General features: G+C 45.2%; 1 protein-coding gene and 1 pseudogene across 1 annotated transcript in view; both read right to left on the bottom strand.

Moving 5' to 3' along the window:
• LOC124720446 (coiled-coil domain-containing protein AGAP005037) overlaps positions 1-13,089 on the bottom strand; it is a 992,798-nt gene that overhangs the window by 269,721 nt on the left and 709,988 nt on the right. The window lies entirely within an intron of this gene.
• On the bottom strand, positions 8,870-8,987 carry LOC124720630 (annotated as a pseudogene).

Genomic DNA, 13,089 nt, shown 5'->3' with positions numbered 1-13,089 from the left:
CGCACGGCCACAATATTTGGTTTGTGGGGAGCTCAACTGCGCGGTCATCAAATCTAATGACTGTCAAGAATGATGATGATGAAATGATGAGGACAACACAAACACCCAGCCCCCGGACAGAGAAAATCCCCAATCCCGCCGGCAATCGAACCCGGGGTCCCGTGATCCAGAGGCAGCAACCACGAGCTGCGGACTAGCTTATCGGAGATTCCACAAAAAATTTGAGTTTCCGAAGTCAACAGTGCCTACCGTGGATGTTTTGACGCGCGTAGACCGCCAAACAGAACGATTACAAGTGTTTGACGTCACCTCCCCTCCGCAGATCCACACGGCAGACATCAGCAGCCAGGTTCCGTGCTCAGAGGCCAAACTTCTGTATACCGATAATAATGAGGTCGTAGGGGACATGAAAAACGACTGCCTGTAGGAGAAAGTTGGCCAGCCTGCTAGCTGCTGGGTACGCGTTCTGAGGACAACTTCCGTACCTTGATGTAATGGGAGGAAGTACACTTCTAGTATTTGTGTGCTCTGAGAAACTAGCTAAACCAGCACAGTACGAATTAATATATTTATGGGGAAATAATTCCTTCTTCTTTCCATACATGTCAGCTAAGGACCATTTTCAGGTTCCTAAGTTTGTTTTAAATCTTCTGCAATTTTCCCTCTATTCACTATTTTTGCTTTCGTCTCTTCTGCTGCAAATTTACTTCCCCGTCTTGTTTAAATTGAAAACCACCTCACTTCTTAATTTTGTTTCTAAATTTTGTCCTTGATTATTTATGCCAACTTCTTCTAGACCTTCATGTACTTTCACAAACCTTGCAATTTTTCAACACGTACTCCTTTCCCTGTCGGTCTTCAGATGTGCTTATACGAAGTTTGTCTTCTTTTCCTGATTTCATCTGTACTTTTTTCTACGTGTTTGCTTCTGCCAGTGACGTTTCATCACTGTTCTGTTTTCCAATATACCTTCTTCACAATCATTGATTTCTTTTCCTGACTTCTTAATTTTTTTATTGTTTCTGATGCGTGTGTGCTTACCTGAAGATGATGGCACAAAGAGAAATTCGTGGCGGCCTGCGTCAAACCAGGAACTCCTCTGCCCTCACGCGAGTGTTACGGAAATGCTTCAGGAACTCGGGTGGGAGTCTCTAGAGGAAAGGAGGCGTTCTTTTCGTGAATAGTTATTGAGCAAATTTAGAGAAACAGCATTTGAGGCTGACTGCAGTACAATTTTACTGCCGCCAACTTATATTTCTCGGAAAGACCGCAAAGGTAATAGAGATTCGGGTTCGTACAGAGACATATAGACACTCATTTTTCCCTCGTTCTGTTTGTGAATGGAACAGGGAGAGAAGATGCTAGTTGTCGTACGAGGTAGCCTCCGCCACGCACCGTACGGTGGTTTGTGGAGTATGTATGTAGATGTAGATGTAGGCCAGACAGTACCGACCGACCGCCGTGTCATCCTCAGCTCTTAGGGGTCACTGGATGCGGATATGGAGGAGTATGTGTTCAGCCAACTGCCCTACCAGCCACCGCCAGCTGCCACTTCTCAGTCAAACAGCTCCTCATAAGGGCTGAATGCAGCACGCATGCCAACAGCATTCGGCAGCCCGCACAGTCATTCATCCAAGTGCCAGCCAATCCAGACAACGCTCGAATTCGCTGAACTGACGGGAACCGGTGTTACTATCGCAGCAAGGCCACTGGCAAAGCAGACACAAGACTGAAGAAAAGCAAAATAATATTGAGGTTACTACCACTTGTGAGCATTCAAATGTGAGTAAAGATTCTTAAATATACGAGGGTCACTCCAAAAGAAATGCGCACTATTTTTTCAAAATCCATCTTTTATTCTACATGTTGGAAAGTTTTACAGTGTGTAGATGCATCCTTTAGGAACAATATTTTCATTTCCCCATATAATTTCCATCCCTCTCAAGTGCCTTACGCCATCTTGGAACCAACCTGTTAGAGCCACTGTTTGGCAGCGTGCACAAGGGAGTCATCATCTTCAAACCTTGTTCCACGAAGAGAGTCTTTCAGTTTCCCATAGAGATGATAGTCACACGGAGCCAGGTCAGGACTGTAAGGTGGGTGTTTCAGTGTTGTCCATCCGAGTTTTGTGATCGCTTCCACGGTTTTTTGACTGACATGTGGCCGTGCATTGTCGTGCAACAGCAAAACATAGTGCTACTGCCGATGTGGTCGAACACGACTCAGTCGAGCTCGAAGTTTCTTCAGTGTCGTCACATATGCATCAGAATTTATGGTGGTTTCACTTGGCACGATTTCCGCAAGCAAGAGTCCTTCGGAATCGAAAAACATCGTAGCCATAACTTTTCCAGCAGAACGTGTGGTTTTGAATTTTTTTTTCCTTGGGTGAATTTGCACGATACCACTCCATTGACTGCCTCTTCATCTCTGGTGAAAAATGATGGAGCCACGTTTCATCACCTGTCACAGTTCTTCCGAGAAATTCATCTCCACCCTTCTCGTACTGTTCCAAAAGTTCGCTGCATGCTGTTTTTCTTGTTTCTTTGTGAGCCACTGTCAACATCCTGGGAACCCACCTAGTACAAACCCTTTTTAACGCCAACACTTATAGTATTCTGTAAACATTTCCTTCCCCTATCCCAACGTAGCATGACAATTCGCTCACTGTGGTGCGTCTGTCAGCAGTCACCAATTCGTTAGCTCTCTGCACATTGTCTGGAGTGTGTGCAGTACGAGGCCTGCCGCTGCGAGGACAATCCTCAATATTGCCGTGCCCGCTTTCATAACGTAACCTGCTTGCCCACCGACAAACTGTACTGCGATCGACAGCAGCATCTCCGTACACCTTTTTCAACCTCTTGTGGACGTTTCCCACTGTCTCCTTTTCACAGCACAGGAATTCTATGACAGCACGTTGCTTCTGACTAACGTCAAGTGTAGCAGCCATCTTGAAGACATTCTGTGACGGCGCCACTCACGAGAACAGGTTGAACTAAATTTGAAAACAAGCGGGAAGGATGTATCTACAGACGGTAAAATTTTCACAAATGCAGAATGAAAACTGTATTTTTATAAAAATAGTGTGCATTTCTTTTGGAGTGGCCCTGGTACATTCTGACGAAAGAAGTGAAAAACCCAGAAGACAAGCTCAGATGCCAATGTAACTCCGTATGTGTACACACCATCTGTGGGTATGGCAGATAGAAAGGTCAACCACACGCAGTGTTGCTCGTGGCATTTAGTGTTTTTAACTTGCCTGGTAGGCAAGAGGCGTGTACAGCGTCAGATGTTACGTGACGAAAAAAAGACTCGGAGATGTCGCGGACACGTATGAGATAGTGTTATCAGCAGCAGACAGACTCTGGAAGGGGCTTCATTTTAGGCCTCAGTTTGGTCAGCTAGTCGAATAGTGCAATATTCAGATTTGTAGGGCACTCGGATCTGACAGTGGTCCAATGTTGGACAGTGTGGGAAAGTGAGGGCAGGCAAACTCATCATCAGTGTTCTGGTCGATCATGTCTGACCACCACAAGGAGGGATCGCCGTGTTGCACACCAAGTACATCGTAATCCCTTCACATCTGCAGCTACCATTGGAGAACAAGGAATGGACTCCTGTATGATCCCACAGTATTAGGTGGAGGCTAGCAGTAGACAGAGTGTGGAATTACCAACGCATCTGTAGGTTGCCATTGACTCTAAACACAACCAACTGCGTTCCATGTGGTGTCATGACTGGGAAGCGTGGACTGCTGATGAATGGCGTCGCACTGTGGTCAGCGATGAATCAAGGTTGGTTCTGAACCATCTCAGATGACTATCGTCGGCGGCGTACTGGGGAGAGGTCTGATTCTTCCAAAGTTTTGGAAGAACACATTGGTGTTACTCCAGACACCATGGTATGGAGAGCTATTGGATATGATCTCAGGTCACGGCTGGTAGTGACTGAGGGAACTCTGACGGAATACCGGTAAGTGACGGGCATGCTGTGTATCAAGAGTTACCTCTCATGTGCCAGTAGCGCGTTCCCATTTGTCAATAGAAGAACGTTCGTCTACACATGGCACCAGTCTCTAGAACTATCTGCGTGATGTTCAGGTACTCCTGTGCACGTAAGATCCCCAGATCTGGCCCCAAAAGAACACGGGTGGGACCAGCTCGAATCTCAACTCCGCCCCACTGGATAAGATACACCATGTGATCAAAAGTATCCGGACACATGGCTGAAAATGACTTACAAGTTCGTGGCGCTCTCCATTGGTAACGCTGAAATTCAGTATGGTGTTGGCCCACCCTTAGCCTTGATGACAGCTTCCACTCTCGCAGGCATACGTTCATTGTGGTGCTGCAAGGTTTCTTGGGGAATGTCAGCCCATTTTTCACGGAGTGCTGCACTGAGGAGAGGTATCGATGTCGATCAGTGAGGCCTGGCACGAAGTCGGCGTTCAAAAACATCCCAAAGGTGTTCTATAGGTTTCAGGTCAGGACTCTGTGCAGGCCAGTCCATTACAGGGGTGTTATTCTCTGTGATCAATCCGCCACCGGCCGTGCATTATCAACAGGTGCTCGATCGTGTTGAAAGATGCAGTTGTCATTCCCGAATTGCTCTTCAACAGTGGAAAGCAAGAAGGTGATTAAAACATCAATGTAGGCCTGTGCTGTGATAGTGCCACGCCGAACAACAAGGGGTGCAAGCCCCCTCCATAAAAAACAAGACCACACCACAACACCACCGCCTCCGAATTTTACTGCTGGCACTACACACGCTGGCAGATGACGTCAACCGGGCATTCGCCGAACCCACACCCTGTCATCGGATCGCCGCATTGTGTCCCGTGATTCGTCAATCCACAGAACGTTTTTCCACTGTTGAATCGTCCAATGTTTACGTTCCTTTCACCAAGCGAAGTGTCGTTTGGCACTTACCAGCATGATGTGTGGCTTATGTGCAGCCGCTCTATCATGAAGTCCAAGTTTTCTCACCTCTCACCTAACTGTCGTAGTACTTGCAGTGGATTCTGACGCAGTTTGTAATTCCTGTGTGATGGTCTGGACAGACGTCTGCCTAGTACACATTACGACCCTCTTCAACTGTCGGCGGTCTCTGTGAGTCAACAGACGAGGTCGGCCTGTACGCTTTTGTGCTGTACGTCCACCTTCACGTTTCCACTTCACTATCACATCGGAAACAGTAGACCTAGGGATGTTTAGGAGTGTGGAAATCTCGCTTACAGACGTATGACACAAGTGACACCCAATCACCTGACCACGTTCGAAGTCCGTGAGTTCTGCGGAGCGCCCCATTCTGCTCTCTCAAGATGTCTAATGACTAATGAGGTCGCTGATATGGAGTACCTGGCAGTAGGTGGCAGCACAACATGAAAAACGTATGTTTTTGGGGGTGTCCGGATACTTTTGATCACATAGTGTATCAAGGACAGTCACAACAGTTGTGAACCTGCCTCAGGAGAGGATACGGCGACTTTATGACACCTTCACAACCCAATCAAAAAAATGGCTCTGAGCACTATGGGACTTATCTGCTACGGTCATCAGTCCCCTAGAACTTAGAACTACTTAAACCTAACTAACCTAAGGACAGCACACAACACCCAGCCATCACGAGGCAAAGAAAATCCCTGACCCCGCCAGGAATCGAACCCGGGAACCCGGGCGTGGGAAGCGAGAACGCTACCGCACGACCACGAGATGCGGGCACACAACCCAATCAATGCATACATCCAGGTCAGAAGGTGTGCAACGTCATACTGGTAGTGGGGTCATCACTGATATAATATCACAAGCCCTATCAACCAACGAAGTTTCATTTCATTTTGTCGTCCTCTTCTTGATGTTTTCATTTTATGTCAGGCACTGTACTTTACCCTACAGTGATAGCTATGTAGCTTAATAGATCCATATTATGCAAACCACCGTGAAGGAAACGGCAGTGAAACTTAGCACTGAAGCACATGTTAGGGTTTCTTCCCGTTCCAATCGCTTTTGGAGCGCGTGAAGAATGATTGCTTAAATGCGTCTGTGCGCGCTGTACTTATTCTGATCTTCCTGACTCAAGTACAGTTCTTGTAACATCCAAAGGAGGTTTTCGCGAGTTAGTTGATATCAGTCTTCGTGCCTGCCAGGTTAGTTCCTTCAGGATCTTCGTGACACCGTCCCATGTGTCAAACGAACTTGTCAGCATCCGTGCTGCTCTCCTCTGTAGACGTTCAATATCCCCCGTTAGTTCTGTTTGGTACAGGACCACACATCTGAGCAGTGGTCTTGGATCGGTCGCACGAGTGTTTTGTAAGACGAGCTTTGTATATTGATTGAATTTTCCTAGTATTCTACCAATGAACCAATTCTGCTCCCTAAATCACTTAACATTGAGCCTATGAGATAATTCCATTTCATGCCACATCAATTTTTACATCTACTTATTTGTACGAGTTAACTGATTCCAAAACAATGGTTCAAATGGCTCTGAGCACTATGGGACTCAACTGCTGAGGTCATAAGTCCCCTAGAACTTAGAACTAATTAAACCTAACTAACCTAAGGACATCACACATATCCATGCCCGAGGCAGGATTCGAACCCGCGACCGTAGCGGTCGCGCGGTTCCGGACTGTAGCGCCTAGAACCGCTTGGCCACTCCGGACGGCTAACTGATTCCAATTGCAACTCACTGATAGTATAGTCATAAACTAAAATGACTTTTGTTCTGTGTAGTTCATAGGTTTACATTTCCGAACATTTAAGGCAAGTTTCCAATCTTTGCGTCACTTTGAAATCTTATCATTATCTGGATATTTGTGTAATTTTTGCAGCAGTACTTCCGTATAGATAACCATCTGCGAAAAGTCTGAGGTCATTGTTAGTATTGTCTGCAAGATCCCTGATACACGACACGAACACCAAGGGTCGCACCTCTCTTCTCTGGGGCAAGCCTGGAGTTAACTCCTACATCAGTTGATGACTCCCCATAAGCTAATATGCTGCATCGTCCCTCAATGCAGTCAAAAATTTCGTTTGATACCCCATGTGATCGTACGCTTTATGATTTTACGAACGCAACAGGTAGGGAAAATTTGAAGCATCACTGTGCAAAATCTTTTCATCTATCATAAACAAAATTGAGAGAAAGCGTGTTTGTTAGCAATTCGAAAGATGATGTTCGGTTCCAACACTGAATAAAAAATGATTGTGAACGACGAGACGTGGGTATCGTTCAGCCGAGCTGTTGCGCAGTAAAAAGAAATCGCGTTAAATGTGTTGTACGAAACATGTTGGAAAATTTAAACAAGTTAGGATGTTTGCAGAATGAGGTTTTCATTCTGTAGCGGAGTGTGCGTTGTTATGAAACTTCCTGGCAGATTAAAACTGTGTGCCGGACCGAGACTCGAACTCGGCACCTTTGCCTTTCGCGGGCAAGTGTTTCGTTGTTTGAATAGTCACCTTGATTTTTTTTACCTTAACATTTGTCGTCTCAGTCGAGATAAAATCGACCGTTACCACCAAGACGTCGGAGTAGTGTTTCGACGCTACTAGGGCCGTTGCGACAGCACGGTGATGGCTGACTGACTAGAGTTGCTCACTTCACAAAGACATGCGGCAGACCGTGCTTAAGAAAACTGTATCAGATACTTCAAGGAGAAGAGACGAAGAAAATGTTAGAAGTCAGTGATCACACAATTTCGTTGTAATAAAGCGATTTTTTCGTGTTTATGCTTCGAGAAAAGCTTTGTTGAAATTGAAAATTTAAATTAGTTTTCCTTTCAGTTGCGTGTGTTTTCCTAATTGTATAGTTTTTAACGACGTCACAGGGTGGAAAAGTGTACGTGATAGGAAAAGACGAGTCAGATATATACTCAGTGCCCCAAAAAGTATCAGATTCAGAGATATTTTCCCTCCACCCCCTCCCCCCCCCCCCCACCTCCACACACAAAAAAAAAACCGCTAACGAAAATTTTTCTCGTTGGTTTCTGTCATTTTTGTGTCGGTTCTTATGCGTTTTGTGAATCTGAACAATGTATGCAGCATAAAAAAAAACATGCAGACATGGGGTTGTGTGTTAAAGGCAATAACATGAAGACAACAGTGGCGATGCTTTGGTGGAAAACACTGACGATAATATGATGACTCTACAAAGAAATGTGTGTCTCTCTCTCGCTCCACACTGACAACAAATCTCTCTCTCTCTCTCTCTCTCTCTCTCTCTCTCTCTCTCTCTCTCTTTTACCCTCTCTCTTGTTCCAAGTTTCCTGGATGCTTGGCCATGAGAAGAGCTTTTGATGTGTTTACGAGCCATTTCCTCTCGGTTATGTACTTCTCGTATAGCCAGGAGGTCTAGAAAGATTGTCTGGCTGCCAGTTTTGTAGCCTTCTTAGCACCACCCGGGGGTCACGTGGGGGCAAACAGCTGCCAAGGTGAGAACAAGAAACAACCTCATCCCTTAACTCTGCGGAACCACCTGGGGATCAACACAAACAACTCTGAGGACGTCTGCGCTGAGCCTGGTATACTCTGCGGCAGAGTGCTGTGCACCAGTGTGGCCAAACACTAGTCATGTGAACAAAATCGATGTCGAACTTAACAGCACGACGCGCATTATTTCAGGAACCGTTAGGTCTACTCCTAATACACGGCTACCTGTCCTGAATCATATAACCACTCCGTCTTCAGGCCACGAGTGACCTACCGGGACCATCCGACCGCCGTGTCACCTCAGATGAGGATGCGAGTAGGAGGGGCGTGTGGTCAGCGCACCGCTCTCCCGGTCGTTATGATGGTATTCTTGACCGAAGCCGCTACTATTCGGTCGAGTAGCTCCTCAATTGGTATCACGAGGCTGAGTTCACGCCGAAAAATGGCAACAGCGCATGGCGACCTGGATGGTCACCCATCCAAGTGCCGACCACGCCCGACAGCGCTTAACTTCGGTGATCTCACGGGAACCGGTGTATCCACTGCGGCAAGGCCGTTGCGCTGAGTCATATATTACCCCCAAAAATACGACGAGAAGCAGCCATGGTCAGGGAATACAACAAGATCGAAGCAAACCCTGAACTACCGGTACACATGGATATACCTGATCTGAGTACCAAGAGCCTTCGTTCAAGACATCCTCCTCTTGCTCTCGACAACCTCATTTGGTCTGACATCAACTCTTGCAGAAGAGAATGGCTCCAGAATGCCCCAACAACTTGCCACCTAATGCCTTGTATTACCGAGGCAGTACCTGGGTTTGATCAGCCCCGCAAGATCTGTTTAACTCTGAATCGACTAACGACTGGGCATGGAAGATGTGCTGACTCACTCTTCAAATGGGGACTGCTACCTTCGCCAGCATGTGACTGCGGCGCGCCTAAGCAGACCATCCGACACATCAGAGAAGAATGCAGTGCTAGAGCGTTCAGTGGCGACTTTGAAGAATTCATCGTGGCATCCCAAAGATCCATCGAATATACCAGGTGATCCAAAAGTCAGTATACATTTGAAAACTGAATAAATCACGGAATAATGTAGATAGAGAGGTACAAATTGACACACTTGCTTCGAATGACATGGGGTTTTATTAGAACCAAAAAAAAAGTTAAAAAATGTCCGACAGATGGCGCTTCATCTGATCAGAATAGCAATAAGTAGCATAACAAAGTAAGACAAAGCGAAGACGATGTTCTTTACAGGAAGTGCTCAATATGTCCACCATCATTCCTCAAGAATAGCTGTAGTCGAGGAATAATGTTGTGAACAGCACTGTAAATCATGTCCGGAGTTATGGTCAGGCGTTGGCGTCGGATGTTGTCTTTCAGCATCCCTAGAGATGTCGGTCGATCACGATACACTTGCGACTTCAAGTAACCCCAAAGCCAATAATCGCACGGACTGAGGTCTGGGGACCTGGGAGGCCAAGCGTGACGAAAGTGGCGGCTGAGCACACGATCGTCACCAAATGACGCGCGCAAGAGATCTTTCACGCGCCTAGCAATATGGGGTGGTTCTAATAAAACCCCATGTCATTCCAAGCACGTGTGTCAATTTTTACCTCTCTATTTATATTATTGAGTGGTTTATTAAGTTTTCAAATTTATACTGACTTTTTGATCACCCGGTATACCAGGACTACATGTTTGTCTGTGAATATATGAAATTTTATGTAATGTAGAATAGCGTGATCCAATACTGAAATGTACTTAAATGCCGTACGGTAAATAAATAAATAAACCCTCTCTCTCTCTCTCTCTCTCTCTCTCTCTCTCTCTCTCCATCTCCTCTCCCTGACACACACAGCACCTAGCTAGCAGCCTCCTATCACAGATACAGACGGACTCCCCCGTTTCCAGTGCTTCCAGGACGTTCCCCGTTCTCTCCGTCTCCAGCCGTGACCTACGTAGGGGCGTAATTAAACAGACGACTGGTTGCCACGCCCTGTCCGCAGACCTCATCACGCCGTAAAACTAACGGCCTGCTGGACTGCTTTCTGCTTTCACGGCGCAGCCCATTCCCCAGGTCAGCCCATTACTTCTCTTCCATTTGCCTATCGACGGCGACGGATGCTCCGCTAGGTCTCCTCTATATGGGATTAGCCACACTCAATGCTGGGGAGCGGAACGTTGGAGCAGAGAATTAGGCTGGAGACAGGGGCAGTAGAAACAATCTTTCCCGGCCGCTGACACTACAACGGGACCAATTTTTTAATTTACGCATTTACTTCACGTGTGTAGTTTCGCGACTTCTAGTCCTGTCTTACATCAAACCAGACACTCTTAGTGTTTCAACATAAAAAGAATCATCCGATTTGGCTCGTCTATATTTCTGAAACTACTAAACATATACAATGAATTTTGTTTTTTGAGAAACGGGAAACTGAAAAAGCTTTTTATTTTATACCCGTTCTTAGGTGTTCAATATGCCACCATTGAGATCCACGGCATATATCAATGCGGTATTCAAGTTGTTCCCACACTGCAGCGAGCATGTCTCGAGTTACAGCTTCCACAGCTGCTGTTATGCGATTCCTCAGTTCATTCTTTGTTGTTGGTAAGGCCGGTATTACACTATCAAATTTCTTTGTCAAGTATCTTTGTCAAAAATCTTTGTCAAAGATATTTGATGGTGTAATAGGAACTTTGTCAAATGTCGTCAAATATTTGATCAAATCTAGGGCCTCGCTGTAGATTTGATCAAAGAAGTCGTTTGTCTTCTGTTCACTGCAATGTGACATGTTACCGCATGGAGCGCTAGCATCGCTCCAGCGTTCTGTCGTCTGTAGTGTTTTAATAAACATCGCCGGTAAATACAACTGGTGTGTGCCGACAACTACAAAATTAATAGAGATGTATGAAGCTGATGAGGCGCTTTACAACGTGAGACACCCTGAATACAAAAATAGATTAAGAAAATTGGAGACCTATCCTGACCTAACCTAACATAACCCTCTTCCTGTAGCAAGGAATCGGAGTGTTACAGTGAGCCTGTATTGTGTAGATATAGCAGTTCTTAAGTGAATATTGTGCTTTGTGATATGAGGATACACCTCACTGAGCACATACAGAAATGTATGCTCATCCATTGTTAAGTAAATGATGTACGACTTGACGTCTTCCACTGTAAGCTCACGTAACAAGTTTTGTTGAATGCTTTTATCGTATCGTCGTAAGACCCTCGGCTTCATCCGGATTAGATTAGTTTTTCGTTCCATAGATCCGTGCTGAGGAGATCCTCGTGTATGTGGAACATGTCAATTTTTTTTAAGCTGAAATAACAATACTAATAGTATGAATAAATAAAATGCACCATTTGTTTCTTTTAAAAATTTCGTCAATGGGGTAGAAGGAGTTGGCCACTAGTGAGTCTTTCAGGCTCCTTTAAATCTGACCTTTATTTGGAACAAAATTTTTTAAGTTTGCTGGCAAATTATTGAAGATGAGTGTTCCTGAGTAGTGGACCCCTTTTTGAACTGAAGTAAGTGCCTTTAAGTCCTTGTGCAGATCATTTTTGTTCCTGGTATTGTATGTATGAACTGAGCTGTTTGTTTGAAAAAAAGAGATATATTATTTAGGACAAATTTCATTAAGGAGTAAATATACTGAGAGGCAGTAGTTAGTACACCCAGTTCTTTGAAGAGGTTTCTACAGGACGTCCGTGAATTTACTCCACACGTAATACGTATTACACGCTTTTGTACTCTGAAAACTTTTGTTTGACTTGAAGAGTTGCCCCAAAAATATTATTCCATATGACATTATGGAATGAAAGTAGGCAAAGTATGCAAGCTTTTTCATTTTTATATTGCCTATGTCTGCTAACACTCGAGTTGCAAATACAGATTTGTTATTAAGGCGTTTCTGCAGTTCTGTGGTGTGCTCCTCCCAACTGAATTTATTATGAAGTTGTAATCCCAGGAATTTAAGACTGTCAACCTCGTATGTATGGTTCCTTTTTTTTTCCCCCCACTTCTTTTCCGCATGTGCACACAATGCAATTGCGGTACGAGCAACTGCTGCGGTCAATAACAACTTGTTGTCAGCCATCTTGAACTTTGACGAAAAATTTGATGACAGTGTAATACCCCTTCTAGCGCTACGTCAAAGATCTTTGTCAAATATATTTGACGGAATATTTCATCACATCTTTGATCAAATCTTTGACAAAGAAATTTGATGTGTAATACCGGTCTAACCGACGCACGTAAGTAGAGTCTTTTATAAACGCCCCACAAGAAATAATTACATACAGTCAGGTCCGGTGACCTTGGGGGCCAGTAATGTAAGGCTGACTCATTTGGTCCAGAGCGACCGATCCGTCGTTCAGTAATCCTCTGATTTAAAAATTCCCGGACTTCCACAGGGCAGTGTTGCGGTGCCCCATCCTGTTGGTAAATGGAGTCGTTCGAATCAGTCTCCAACTGTGAGGAAAGAAAGTTCCAAAGCATACCGAGGTACGTGCTTCCTGTAACAGTGTTCTCGGCAAAGGAAAATGGACCGTACAGCTCTTCCCGTGAAACAGCGCAAAACACATTAAATTTTGGAGGGTCCTTTCATGTTGTACAACTTCGTTCAGCTTTCCCTTTAAATAGAATGTTGCC

This window comes from Schistocerca piceifrons, chromosome 11, assembly GCF_021461385.2.
Source record: "Schistocerca piceifrons isolate TAMUIC-IGC-003096 chromosome 11, iqSchPice1.1, whole genome shotgun sequence".
NCBI classification, from domain to species: Eukaryota; Metazoa; Arthropoda; class Insecta; order Orthoptera; family Acrididae; genus Schistocerca; species Schistocerca piceifrons.
Note: the sequence above shows the minus strand (reverse complement) of the source record. Positions and strands in the feature narration are given on the sequence as shown.